General features: G+C 37.8%; 1 pseudogene; it reads right to left on the reverse strand.

The window, feature by feature from the left end:
• Positions 1-12,537: 12,537 nt before the first annotated feature.
• LOC116156601 (U2 spliceosomal RNA) lies at positions 12,538-12,692 on the reverse strand (annotated as a pseudogene).
• Positions 12,693-14,223: the final 1,531 nt, after the last annotated feature.

Below are 14,223 nucleotides of genomic sequence, written 5' to 3' on the forward strand. Positions count from 1 at the left end.
CAAATATTAACTAAATATTAACTACTATATATAAAATAGATAAAGAACAAATTTCTTCTGTATAGCACAGGGAACTATATTCAATATCTTGTAGTAACCTACAATGAAAAAGAATATGAGAATAAATAAATAAATAAATAAATAAATAAATAAATAAATAAATAAATAAATGAAATAATATAATATGTGGCCTTTTGTATCTGGCTTCTTTCACTTACCATAATGTTTTCAAAGTTCATTCATGTTGTAATGTGTATCAGTCAGTACTTTATTCCTTTTATGGCTGAGTGGTATTCTATTGAATGGATATACCAATTTCTGTTTTATCCATTCATCAGTTGATGGGTATTTGAGTTGTTCCTGCTTTGGGGCTATTATGAATAATGTTACTTTGACCATCCATTTACAAGTTTTTACATGGACGTTGTTTTCAATTTTCATGATATATACTGAGGAATGGACTTGCTAAGTCATGTGGTAAGTCTGTGTTTAACTTTTTTAGAAACTGCCAAACAGTTTTGCAAAGTATTTGCATTATTTTACATTCCTACCAGCAATATATGAAGGCTCCAATTTCTCCCCATCCTCACACCATCACTTTTATTATCCATCATTCTGATTCTAGCCATCCTAGTGGATATGAAATGGCATCTCTTGTGGTTTTTAAAAAATTATTTTTATTTACTTTACGGGGGAGGTAATTAGGTTTATTCATTTTAATGGAGGTGGTGGGGATTGAACCGAGGACCTTATGCATGCTAAGCACATACTCTACCACTGAGCTATACCCTCATCATGGTTTTGATTTGCATTTCCCTAATGGCTAATAGTGCTGAACATCACTTCATATGTTTATTGGCCATTTATACATCTTCTATGGAAAAATGTTTATTCAAATCCTTTGCCCAATTTTTAATTGGGTTATTTGTTTATAACAATCTAGTTTGCATGAAATACAAATTACATCTTTCTACATTGTATGACCATCAACATAGATTTATGATTATTGTTTTATACAATTGTCTTTTGAATACTATGGGAGAGAAAGAGTTATTAACAAAAATTACATCATACCATCTTTTATATTTACCTACATAGCTATTTTATTAGTGCTTTTATTTCTTCATGTGGATTACAGTTACTGTCCAGTGACCTTTCACTTCAGCTTGAAGGACTCCCTTTAGTATTTCTTGTAGGTCAGGCTTGCTACTAATGGATTCTTTCCATTTTTATCTATGAGAATGTCTTAATTTCTCATTCATTTTTGAAGAATAGCTTTTCTTGATATAAAATTTTGGGTTGACAGCCCTTTTCTTTTAGTACTTTGAATATGTCACACTGCTGCCTCTAGTCTCCATGCTTTCTGATGAGAAATTGTATTGAGGACTCCTCATACATGGTGACTCACTCCTCTCTGGCTGCTTTCAAATTAACTTTTTTTTTTTTAACATTTTTTTTTATTGAGTTATAGTCATTTTACAATGTTGTGTCTCAAGATTCACTCTTAATCTTTGTCTTTTGACAGTGTGTTTATGATATGTGTAGGTGTGGATCTGTATGAAGTTTTCCTACTTGGAGTCTGTTGAACTTCTTGGATATGTAGATTGTTTTTCATCAAATTTGGGAAGTTTTTAGCCATTATTTCTTCAAATATTTTGTACTTTTTTCTCCTCTCCTCTCCTTCCATGGTACATTTTATGGCATATCACAGGTCATTTTTCTTCACTTGTTACTATTGTTTCTCCGACTGGATCATTTCAACTGACTTGCTTTCAAATTCACTGTTTCTCTCTTCTTTTACTCAAATCTGCTGTTGAGCCCTTCCAGTGAATTTTTTCATTTTAGTTATTGAATTTTTAAACACCAAAATTTCTATTTGGTTCTTTAAAAAATAATTTCTGTATTTTCATGGATATTCTCTATTTGGTCAGACATTCTCCTTTATTTAGTTTTGTAGACTTTTTTTTTTATAGTTCTTTGAATATATTTTATTTATTTGATTATTTTTAATTGAGGTAACATTGGTTTATAACATTATATAAGTTTCATGTGTACAACATTCTATTTTGCATTCTTTATACACTACAGTGTGCTCATCACCAAAAGTTTGGTTTCCAACTGTCACCATAGAGTTGATCCCCATCTCACCCTCCTTCACCTCACTCCCTCTCTGGTGACCGCTACTCTTCTCTATATCTATGTTTGTTTTTTGTTTGGTTTGGTTTTTTCATTTATTTTTGCTTTGTTTTTACATTCCACATATGAGTGAATCATATATTTGTCTTTCTCCATTTGACTTATTTTACTTAGCATAATACCCTCAAAGCCATTTTATGTTGTCACAAATGGCAAGATTTCATCTTTTTTAGGGCTGAGTAGCATTCCTTTGTGTGTATGTGTATGTGAACATGTGAGTGTGTGTGTATCACATCTTCTTTATCCATTCTTGAATATATTTTAAACGGCTGATTGAAAGTCTTGGTCTAGTAAGTTCATTATCTGATCTTTCTCAGAGATAGTTTCTATTGACTACTTTTTTCATTTGTATAATCCATATTTTTTCTTTCTTTGAATATCTCATAATTTTTTGTTGAAAACTTGACATTTAAAATAATATAATGTGGCAACAATGTAAGTCAGATTCTCTGCCTCCCCCAAGGTCTGTTTTGATGCTGTTTGTTGTTGGTGGTGATTGTTTAATGGCTTTTCTGGAATAATTCTGTAAATTCTGTATTCTTTGTCATGTGTGTCCACTGAAGTCTCTGCTGAGTTAGCCTAGTAATCATGTAATTATTGGATAGAGATTTCCCTAAATGTCTGGAACCAGTATATCTTTGCCAAGGGACTTTGAGTTCATGTCCGGTTATGCCTTCAACACTCAGCCAGGCAGTTTACAACTCTGCCTTAGGCTTCAGTTTCTGCTTATGCAGAGCCTCAAGTTTAGTCAACAGTGAGAGTTTAAGGACATCTAAGGTCCTTCCTGACCATGCACACAGCCTTATAAATGTGCATTGCCTTCGAAATTTCCTGGAACATGTCAGAACATTCCAAAGCCTCAGTGGACATTGTAATCCCCACATTTTCCTTTTAAATTTTTGGTTAGTCTATTTTTTACCCCAACTGTTACCTGCCACCACAGAGGTTTCTGAAATTGTCTCTGTAAACTGATTAGATTTAAAGATGCTAATGACTCTATTTCCAGTAGTAAAGTGAGCACTCATAGTCCATGATGTGAACTGGTAATAGACATATACAAAATATCTGTAAGATACTCCTAATCAACTACTTATGAGAAGCAAGGAGCTGGTTGACTGTGTATGTGATACTTCAAACATTTTTTAGATAACTAACAAGTATTAATGAGATTGGCTGGTTGCTCCTGTCACTGGACAAAGTGGTGAAAGAAAAGGATGAGCTCAGAGATTCAAATTTTCATTTCAGTTACCACATAAATGACCTGAAGTCTTCTATGTGTGCCCTTAAGGAGGTCCTCATGTCTCATAGCAGAAGGGCTGAGATTGTTGAAAATCAAATCCATAATCTCATTCTGTGACTAGCTGAATTACAACTCAAGTTGAATTCCCAGCCTTTCTGGGTGCCTACTGTTAAAGTGGGGATATTGATTGGGAAAGAATGGGATCCTTTAAGATGGGCTTAGGATGTGTGGGAAGAACCTGATGAAACTGGGGACATTGAGTCCCTAAATTCTGATGAGTCTTCTTTGCCATTGAAGAGACTGCCCTATTTCCAGCCTCCTACCCACAGTGGCCTTTCTACCTCCATTTGAGGGGATTAAACCTTCATTGCCCAAGGAAAGTGTAATGGCCAACCCTGAGGCAGTTTGCCTTGTAAGACAAGGCTGATTCTCTAGACTCACCCCCACCACTCCTCTTTGCTTCTGGACCTATAACTAGACTCAAGTCCCAGCAGGACCCTAAAGATGAGATACAAAGTGTGACCCCTGAGGCAGTACGCTACACTCCAGAAGAACTACTTGAATTTTCTAGTTTATGCAGACAGAAAGCTAGGGAACATGTGTGAGAATGGATACTAAGGGTGTAGGATAATGGTGGAAGGAATACAAAGTTGGATCAGGCCAAATTTATTGATACAGGTTTATCAAGCAGAGATTCTGCATTTAATGTTGCAGCTTGGGAAGTTAGAAAGGACTGTAACAATTTCTTTGGTTGGCTGGCTAAAACATGGACTAAAAGATGGCCTACAGTGATCAAACTGGAATAGCCAGACATGCCTTGGTTTAATGTAGAGAAAGGGATTCAAAGTTTTAGGGAAACTGGAATATTGGAGTGTATTCATCATTTAAGACTCACTCATACTGGGAGGGTCTAGAAGACATACTTTTCACTAATACTATGAGAAAAAGATTTGTGAGGGGAGCCCCAGAATCCTTGGAGAACTCTGTGATTGCTCTTCTCTGTAGGCCAGATCTTACAGTGGGCACTGCAGTCACTGAATTGGGAAACCTAAATGCAGTGGGAGTAGTTTGATCCTGGGATGGCAGGGACCAAGTGGTAGCACTCAACACCAAAGACAAGGTAGACATAGTTACCATAATGAATAGCAGGGTCAAAGCAGCCATCAGAATAGTCTGACTCTCATAGACCTATGGCATTGGCTATTTGATCATGGTGTTCCTAGAAGTGAAATACATAAGAAGTCTGCTAAATTTCTTACTTGAGCTGTATAAGGAGAAAAGTTGTAGATCAGGCAAACAAAAATCTAACCTGAATGATAAAAACAGAGAGTCATAGCCCTTCGGTCAATTCCCACACTTGAGCCAGTTTAGAGATGCAGGACCTCTTATATGAAGAGGGGGCTCAGTCACCTTCAGGAAGGACCATGGTACACCACCCCAAAATTTACACCATTAATCTTTCTCCCAGTCTTCCCCAAAGAGACTTATAGCCTTTTACCAAGGTAATTGCATTGCGGAAAAGGAAATAATCAGACCTTTCAGGGATTACTGGGCACTGATTCCAAACCGACACTAATTCCAAAAGACTCAAAACATCACTGTAGCCAACCAGTCAGAGTAGGGGCTTACGGAGGTTAGATGATCAATGGAGTTTTAGCTGAGCCCTTCTCACAGTGGGCCTGGTGTTTCCCCAAACCCATCCTGTGGTTATTTCCCCAGTTCCAGAATGCATAATCCCATTAAACTTACTTATTTGGTCTATGAAGAAGGCAAGTGGATCTTGGAGAATGACAATGGATTATCACAGGTGTAACCAGGTGGTCACTCCAATTGTAGCTGCAGTAGGAGACGTAGTTTCATTGCTTGGGCAAATTAACCTGTGCCCTTGTACCTGGTATGCAGCCATTGATCTGGCAAATACCTTTTTCTCTATTGCTATCAATAAGGCACACTGGAAGCTGTTTGCTTCAAGCTGGCAAAGCCAGTAATACACCTTCACCGTGTTACCTCACAGGTGTATCAACTCTCCAGCTCTATGTCACGATTTAGTTTGCAGGGATCTTGACTGTCATTCATTTCCACAAGATATCACCCTGGTTCTTTATGTCAATGATGTGATGCTTATTAGACCATGTGAGTTAAGAAGTAGCAACTAATCTAGACTGATTGGTAAGATATTTGCATGCCAGAAGGTAGGAGATAAAATCTGACAATTCAGGGGTCTTCTATTTCAGTGAAATTTCTAGGGATCCAATGGTGTGGGACATAGCAAGATATCCCTTCTAAGGTGAAGGATAAGTTGTTGCATCTGGCCCCTCCTACAACCAATAAAGACGCACACTGCCTGGTGGACTTCCTTGAATTTGAGGCAACACACTCCTACTGGCCCATTTACTGAATGACCCAAAAAGCTGCTAGTTTTGAGGGGGGACCAGAATAAGAGAAGGCTCTGCAACAGGTCTTGTGCAAGCTGCTCCTACACTTGGGCCACATGATCTAGCAGATCTAACGGTGCTTGAAGTGTCAGTGGCAGATATGCTGTTTGGAGCTTTTGGCCAGCTCCTGTTATTGAACTGCAGCATAGGACCTTAGAATTTGGAGCAAAGCTCTGCCATTCTCTGCAGTTAACTACTCTTCTTTTGAGAAACAGCTCTTGGCCTGCCACTGAGCCTTACTAGAGACTGAATCCTTAATCATGAGCAACCAAGTTGCCAAGCAACCTCAGTGGCCCATCGTGAACTGGGTGTTACCTGGCCCACTGAGCCATAAAATTGCATGTGCACAGCAGGACTCTACGTCTAATGGGGGTGGTATATATGTGATTGGGCTTGATCAGGCCCTGAAGGCACAGTAAGTTACATGAAAAAGTGGCCCAAATACCCATGAAGCCCACTCCTGCTACACTGCCATCTCTCTCCCAGCCTGAACCTATGGCGTCATGCAGAGTTCCCTATGATCACCTGGCAAAGGAAGAGACTTAGGCCTGTTTTACAAATAGTTCTGCACGATATGCAGGTACCTCTCTGAAGTAGACAGTTGCAGCACTATGGCCCCTTTCTGGGACATTCCTGAAGAACAGTGGTGAAGGGAAATCCTCTCAGTGAGCAGAACTCCAAGCAGGGCACCTGGTTGTTCTCTTTGCTTGGAAGGAGAAATGGACAGGCATAAGATTATACACCAATTTATGGGCTGTCGTTAATGGTTTGGTTGGATGGTCAGGGACTTGGAATAAACATGAGGGGAAAATCAGTGACACGGAATTTTGGGGAAGAAGTATGTATATGGACTTCTCTGAATGGGAAAAAAAAAGATATTTGTGTACCTTCTGAAATGTCACCAAAGGATGACTTTAGCAGAAGAGGATTTTAATAATCATGTGGATAGGATGACCTGTTTGGTGGATATCAATAAGCCTCTTTCCCCAGCCACTCCTGTCATCACTCAATGGACTCATGAACAAAGTGGCGATGGAGGCAGGGATGGAGGTTATGCATGGGTTCAGCAACATGGACTTCCATTCACCAAAGCCAACCTGATGGCCACTGCTGAGTGCCCATTATGGCACCGTTCCTCGGGGTGATCAGCAAGCTAGCTGGTGGCAGGTTGATTACATTGGACCAATTCCATTATGGAAAGGGCAGCATTTTGTTCTTGCTGGAATAGACACTTCTTTTTTTAAAGACACTTACTCTTGATATGAATTTTCCTTCCCTGCACATGATGCTTCTGCCCAAACTACCATCTATGGACTTACAGAATGCCTTATCCAATGCCATGGCATTCCATTCAGCATTGCTTCTGATCAACGAACTCACTTCACAGCAAAAGAAGTGCAGCAATGGGCCCATTCTCATGGAATTCGCCAGTCTTACCATGTTCCCTACCATCTGGAAGCAGCTGGTTTGACAGACCATTGGAATGACCTTTTGGAGACTCAGTCTGTCAGATGCAATATCTGATTATTTTTGCTAATGTATAAATATAATTGATTTTTCATGTTGATCTTGTGTCCTATAACCTTGCTAAACCCTTAGGTCTAGTGTTTTTTTGGTGGACTCCATAGGATTTTCTATATAAGTAATCATGCTATCTATGCATGTAGGACAGTTTTACTTCTTCCTTTCTAAAATGTATGCTTTTCTTGCTTTTCCTTTCTTTATGCACTGACTAGAATCTTATACACAATGTTGAAAGTCAGTGGTGAGAGTAGACATCTCTATAATTCTCAGTGTACTTCCAAATGTTTCAAATGATTCACATTAAAATTTTTTTAATTCATGTCAAACTTAAAAGATACAATAGTACAAGTAACTTTTTTTCCCTGAACCATTTGAGATGATGTTTCATCAGTCCTGAATACTTCAGCGTGAGTCCTACCAAGTAGAGCATTCTTCTACATAACCACAGTTGAGCCATCAGAATCAGGCTGTATTGATCAATATCAGTATCATTGATATTGGATACATCACTACTATATAACCCACAGACCCTGTTCAAGTTTTTCCAATTGTACCCAAAATATCCTTCAGTGCAAAAGGATTCAGGCCAGAATCACATGTTGTATTTGGTTGTCATGTCACTTTATTCTTCAATATGCAACTTGTCTTGGTCATGGTCTTCCCTTGATTTTCCTGAACTTGACACTTTTAAAGATTATAGGCCAGTTATTTTGTAGAATGTTCCTCAATTGGGTATGTCTGATATTTCCTCATGATTTGATTCAGATTACACATTGTTGTCAGGAACTACAACAGAAGTGATGTTGTTCTAATAGCATCCTATCAGTCTATATATTGTTTTGATTTGTCCCATTAATGGTAATTTTAGCAACTTTCATCCCATGGTTATGGTGATGTCTGCCAGGTTTCTCCACTATAAAATTATCCTTTTTCCTTTTGTAATTAATGAATATTTTGTGGGAAAGTACTTTGAGACTATGGAAATATCCTACTCCTCATCAAATTTTCATCCATTTGGTTTAGTATTCATTGATGTTTTGTGGCTTAATTATTACTGATGGCTTCTAAATGGCATTTTCTAATTCCATCATTTCTTCTACATTAATTAGTTGTCATTTTACCGAGAAACACTTTTTCTTCTTCCCATTTTATTAATTAACTTATTACTATCAGAATGACTCAGATTCCTGTTTTATTCAGTAGATTCTCATCTTTCACCGCTATTATTTAGTTTGATGTTTAAATTGTCACGAATTTAGCCAGTGGGAGATCCTTCAAGCTCGCTTTTATATCCTTTTGAAATGATGTCCCCATCATTTTTTGGAAGCATAACTGACTTACAGTATTACATTAGTTTGAGGTGTACAACGTAGTGATTTGATAATTTTATACATTACAAAATGATCACCATAATAAGTTTAGTTACCATCTGTCACCATACAGAGGTATTATTGACTATGTTCCCCATGTTGTATATTATGTCTATGACTTATTTTATAAGTAACATATCCCCATCATTATTTGAGCATTCCAAACTTTGTCCTGGCACAACCATATATTTCAGGTTCATCTTGTACTTTCCCGCTCAGCCCCCAAATGAGCCCTTTTTCCAAGAAGCAATGGTTCTTTTCAGTGGAGAATTGGTATTTAGAAACCATAGATCAATGCTACAGAGTGTCACTATTTCCAGGTCCTTTCAGTGAACAGAATTAGGGGGAAATGTGCGCGTGTATATTTATACATTTCACCCTGATACCTCTAATTCTAACCTAATGTTAACAGGGTTCATTCCGATTTTATCCTTTTCCTAAGCTGAGGCCCTCTTCTGGCAGAAGAAACTGGCTCCCTTTATCCTCAATATGTTTATTTATTTCATGAATCCCATTTATATATAACTAATCTTCTGTTGCTGTTGCCGCCCATCCCTCCCCCGACCATGGATGCCTGCTTGAGCTCCAACACCCCATGCCAGGCTCCCACAGTGGTTCCCCCACATGGAATAGGAACCCTCTTTACCCTCCTCAGTCTCTAATGCACCACAATGGGCCACTGCTTCTGCTCATCTAACCGGACTCCTACATTCCCCACTTAATAGCTTTTAGGCTGAATTATTCAGGAAGGAAGGAGGGGGAAAGAAAGGAAGGTAAGAAGACAAGCGGGCTCATAATTACTTTTTAATTAAGGAGAAAAAAGGCCTCCAATCATTTTGATTCCTGACTGTCATTCACAGGAGTATTTTTGGCTACTCTTACCTGTGGCCAAAAGGAAATCAGGTTTCATTATCAAACTGAGTGTGGCTATCTGTGTCCATGATATTTTTAATAGTTTACATAGCTACACCAAAAAGAACCTTGTTTGAAGTTATTAGATATACAAATTCAGGGGACAAAATAGAATAGCTGGATCCAAGAGAGCTACCAGAGATTCAGTATTACTCTTTCATCTTTGACTGAGCTCCTCAGTACAGACTTCTAGCTGGAAGAATATGCCCCAGGCACTTATAGATAAGCCACGCCCTGCAGCTTTTTCACACTGAGTCAGGTTGAAGATTTAAGAGTTATCTCACAGGGAATGCCAGATCTGGACCTAAGATGGATGATAAATATTTTGCACCAATTCAGGAAGGCAGCAGTGTGAAAGAGCATGGGCTCTGAAGCCAGACATTCGGGGTTCCAGTCCCTCCTATCATATTTACTAGAAGTGAAACCTTGCAAAAACTGCTCAGCCTCTTTGGGACTTAACATCTTCATTTCTAAAATGGAGCTTCTACTTCATAGGATTATTTAAGCAGATTAAGCAATACCCTTAAAACAGAGTCTGGCACTAGAGGTCGATTTGCCTTGAAACTAAAGACACTTTAAGTTTCAGGGGATCTAACTTGCACAGCCTACCCCCAAAGCCCTGTACTTAATTTTATATTTGTAATTTTAAAAAATTTTTCTTAAAGAGAATCCCCAAATTGTATAAACTTCAGGCCCTAGCCAACCTGGGTCTGTCTCTGTCTGGATGTAGTAAGTACTAGATAAAAGTTAGTTTTTATCACTTACATCAAATATTAAGAGTGGTCCTTTACGGTATTTTTAATTTTGTGTAGGTATTTTTGGTTTTGGTTTTTTTTTTGCTTTTAAGTTGCCCCACCTTGTAGAAAATAAACTACAAGTCATATTGTAGGATATTTCTTTCATTCATTCATCCATTAAAAAAAAATTTGAGTAGTTACTATGTCATAGGTGCTCTTGCGGCCAAGACTGACATGTACATAATTACAATGATACAGAAAGTGCTATAATAAATGGATGCATAGACACATAGAGGAAGGAACAACTAACTCTAGAGTAAGTTGACAAGTTCGGGCTTTTGACTGAAATATTTTAAAGGGTAAATACGAGATTTGGAGGGTAGAGGATTATTCAGTTTGAAGAAATAACACATTCAAAGGCCTTAATTCCTTCATTGAATAAATGTTTATCAAGGATCTACACTATGGCAGGCACTATTCTGGATGCTAAGGTACAGTGATGAACAAGTCAGGCCAACGGCTGGGCTTTCATGGAGCTTACACTCCACTAGGTAGGGTAATGTGATCGAGTGTTACGTGAGTGTATAAGTTTGTGTCCATTCCAAACCAAATGGAAGAGAGGCCTTTCTGAGAGGAAACATTTGAGGTGAGGCTTGAATGACAAGAAGGAGTCAGACATGAGAAGACTGGGGGCAGAGGCTTCACTCAAATGCAAGAACTGTTAGTAGCAAAGGACCTAGAATAGCTAAAACCATTTTGAAAAAGAAAACAAAGTTGGAGGACTTACACAACCCAACTTCAAGACTTATATAGAGTTACAGTAATCAAGACAGTGTGGTTTTGGTGTAAAAATATATATATCAATGGAAGAGAAAAAACAATCTAGAAATAAACTTAACTGCATGTGGTCAACTGAATTTCAACAAAGGTGCCAAGTTAAATCAATGGAGAAAAGACAGTCTTTTCAAAAAGTGGTGCTGAAACAATTAGACATCTGTATGCAAAAACAGAAACACAACTCAGACCTTGTACCATGTGAAAAAGTCAACTTGAAATGAACAATAGACCTAAATACATAATCCAAAACTATAAAACTTCTATAAGAAAATATAACTGAAAGTATTCATAATTTGGGGTTAAGCAGAGATTTCTTAGCTAGGACATAAAAAAAAAAAACCATAAAAAAACTGATAAATTTGGATTTCATCAAAATTAAAAATTTCTGTCTTCAAAAGATCCTGTTTAAAAAAATGAAAGAAAGAAAAAAAAACCCACCAGCCGTGGACTGGGAGAAAATATATGAAAAACATGTATTTAATAAAGGACTGGCATCCAGAATACAAAAAAAGCTCTCACAACTCACTGAGAGAAAACAAACAACCTCATTTTAAAAACGGACAAAAGGTTTGAACATTTTACCAAATAAATAAAAAGATGCTGAATATGACAGCCCTTATGGAAATGCAAATTAAACCACAATGCTGTACCACCACACACTCAGTAGAATGGCTAAAATTAAAAACAAAGATAATACAAAGTGCTGGGGAGAATGAAGAGGAACTAAAATGCTAATATATTGCTGGTAGGAATGCAAAATGATATACCCCATTTTGGAAAACAATTTGACAGTTTCTTATAAAGTTACATATACTTACCACATAACTCAGAAATCCCACTTCTGGGTATTTACCCAAGAGAAATAAAAACATCTGCCCACATATGCTCATGTACACATGAATGCTTGTGGCAGTTTTATTGTAAAAGCTCAAAAAAGGAAAATATCTAAATGTCTATCAACTGGTGAATAGATATACAAAGTATAGTCCATCTATATAATGAAATACTACTCAGCAATAAAAAAGAAAAATACATGCGACAACATGGATGACTCTCAAAAGCATTATGCGAAGTGAAAGAAGACAAACATAAAACTCCACATACTGTTTAATACCATTTAATGATATTCTGGAAAAGACAAAGCTATAGGGACAAGAATTAAATCAGTGGTTGCTAGGGGCTGTAGTAGTGGTGGTGGAGGGGACTGACTACAGAGGACACAAGAGAACTAGTTGGGGTGATAGAAATGCCCTATATCTCAATTACGATGACACCAAAACTCAACACACTGTACATTTAATAATGGTGAATTTACTATTAAATGGTTAATTATTCTTCAATAAGCCAGAATTTAAAAATAACCACCACTGGAAATGACTGTGGTTTTAAAATGTGTCCACAAATTCTACACTTGATCTTAGCCAAAAGGCTGAGAAACGGTATCTACACTTCAAAAGGTAGAGACTAATTCCACTCCCCTTTAGTGTGGGCTGGACTGACTGAGTTACACACTTCTAATAAACAGAATATGGCAGAAGGCGTGGTGTGTGACTTCTGAGAATAGGCTATAAAAGGCATTGCAGCTCTCTCCTTGTTCTCTCTTCGATCACTCATTTTGGAGGAAGTCAGGTACCATATTGTAAGCACCCTCACTAGCTTTATAGGGAAGCCCATATGATAAGAACCTGAGACTTCTTGCCAACAACCACTTGGGTGAGACATCTTGGAATCAAATCCTTGAGCCCCAGTCCTTGAGTCAACAGTACTACAGCCCTGGCCAATATCTTGTCTTCAACCCCCTGAGAAATACTGAGCCAAAGCCAACTAGCTAAGCCAGTCCTGAATTCTTGACCCACAGAAACTGTGAGATAATAAATATTTTTTGTTTTAAGCCACTAAGTCTGGGGTAATTTGTTGCACAACTATAGATACTAATATACTGAGATGAGGAGTAATATGAGGTGAAGTTGGAGAGGTAGACAGGGATCAGATCTTGTAAAGATTTAGAGGCATTGTGAGGACTTCAGATTTTATTCTAAAGCCATTAACAAGCCACTGGTGGTTTTATTCAGAAGAACAATCACAATTTCACTTTAAGTAATCATTTCACTATGAGGTGGTCAAGAATGGAGGCAGGGAGACCAGTTAGGAGGCTATTTCAGTAGTACAGGTGAGAGACAATGGTGGCTTAGACTAGGGTGGTGACAGTGGAGATGGATGTATAGAGTGAAGTAGAGGAATCAAAGATGAGCTTACAGATTTTTGGTTGAATAGTTGAAATGAGGATAACTGTAAAAGGAACATATTGGGAGAAGTGACAGATAAAACCAAGGCCTGAAGGAGTGTATAAGTATAATGTGTTTGAGAAACTGCAAATAGATTAATATGGTTGGAGTTTATGGTGATTGGATGGGAACAGAGTGGTGAGAAAGTCTGAAAAGGCCCTGTTCACCACTATAAAAATGTCTGAACTTTATCCAGTTAGCCACTGGAAGCCACTGAAAGATTTTTAAGCAGGAGAATGATGGATCAAATTCACACTTTAGGAAGATAACTAGCAGCAGCAATATAGAGTTTGGATTGAAGATGAGAGATACTGAAAACCAGAAGACATTCTGAGTAACTTTCTGATGTTTAGGAGGCAGCATAGTACAGTAGAAAAACATAAATGGCTTTGAAGTCAGATGGACCCAAGTTCAAATCTTGGCATAGCAAGTTACCAGTTATTATGGGTTGAATTGTGTCCCCCCTCCAAATTCTTATGTTGAAGTCCTAACCCTCCAGTACCTCAGATGTGACCTTATTTGGAAACAGAGTCATTGCAGATGTAATTAGTTAAGATAATGTCATACTGGATTATGGTAAACCCCTTAATCCAGTACAACTGGTATCCTTATAAAAAGGGGAAATTGGGTCACAGACATGGATGCAGGGACAATGCCATCTGAATATGAAGGCATAAACCTATAAGT

The sequence above is a fragment of the Camelus dromedarius genome, chromosome 11 (genome assembly GCF_036321535.1).
Source record: "Camelus dromedarius isolate mCamDro1 chromosome 11, mCamDro1.pat, whole genome shotgun sequence".
NCBI lineage: Eukaryota > Metazoa > Chordata > Mammalia > Artiodactyla > Camelidae > Camelus > Camelus dromedarius.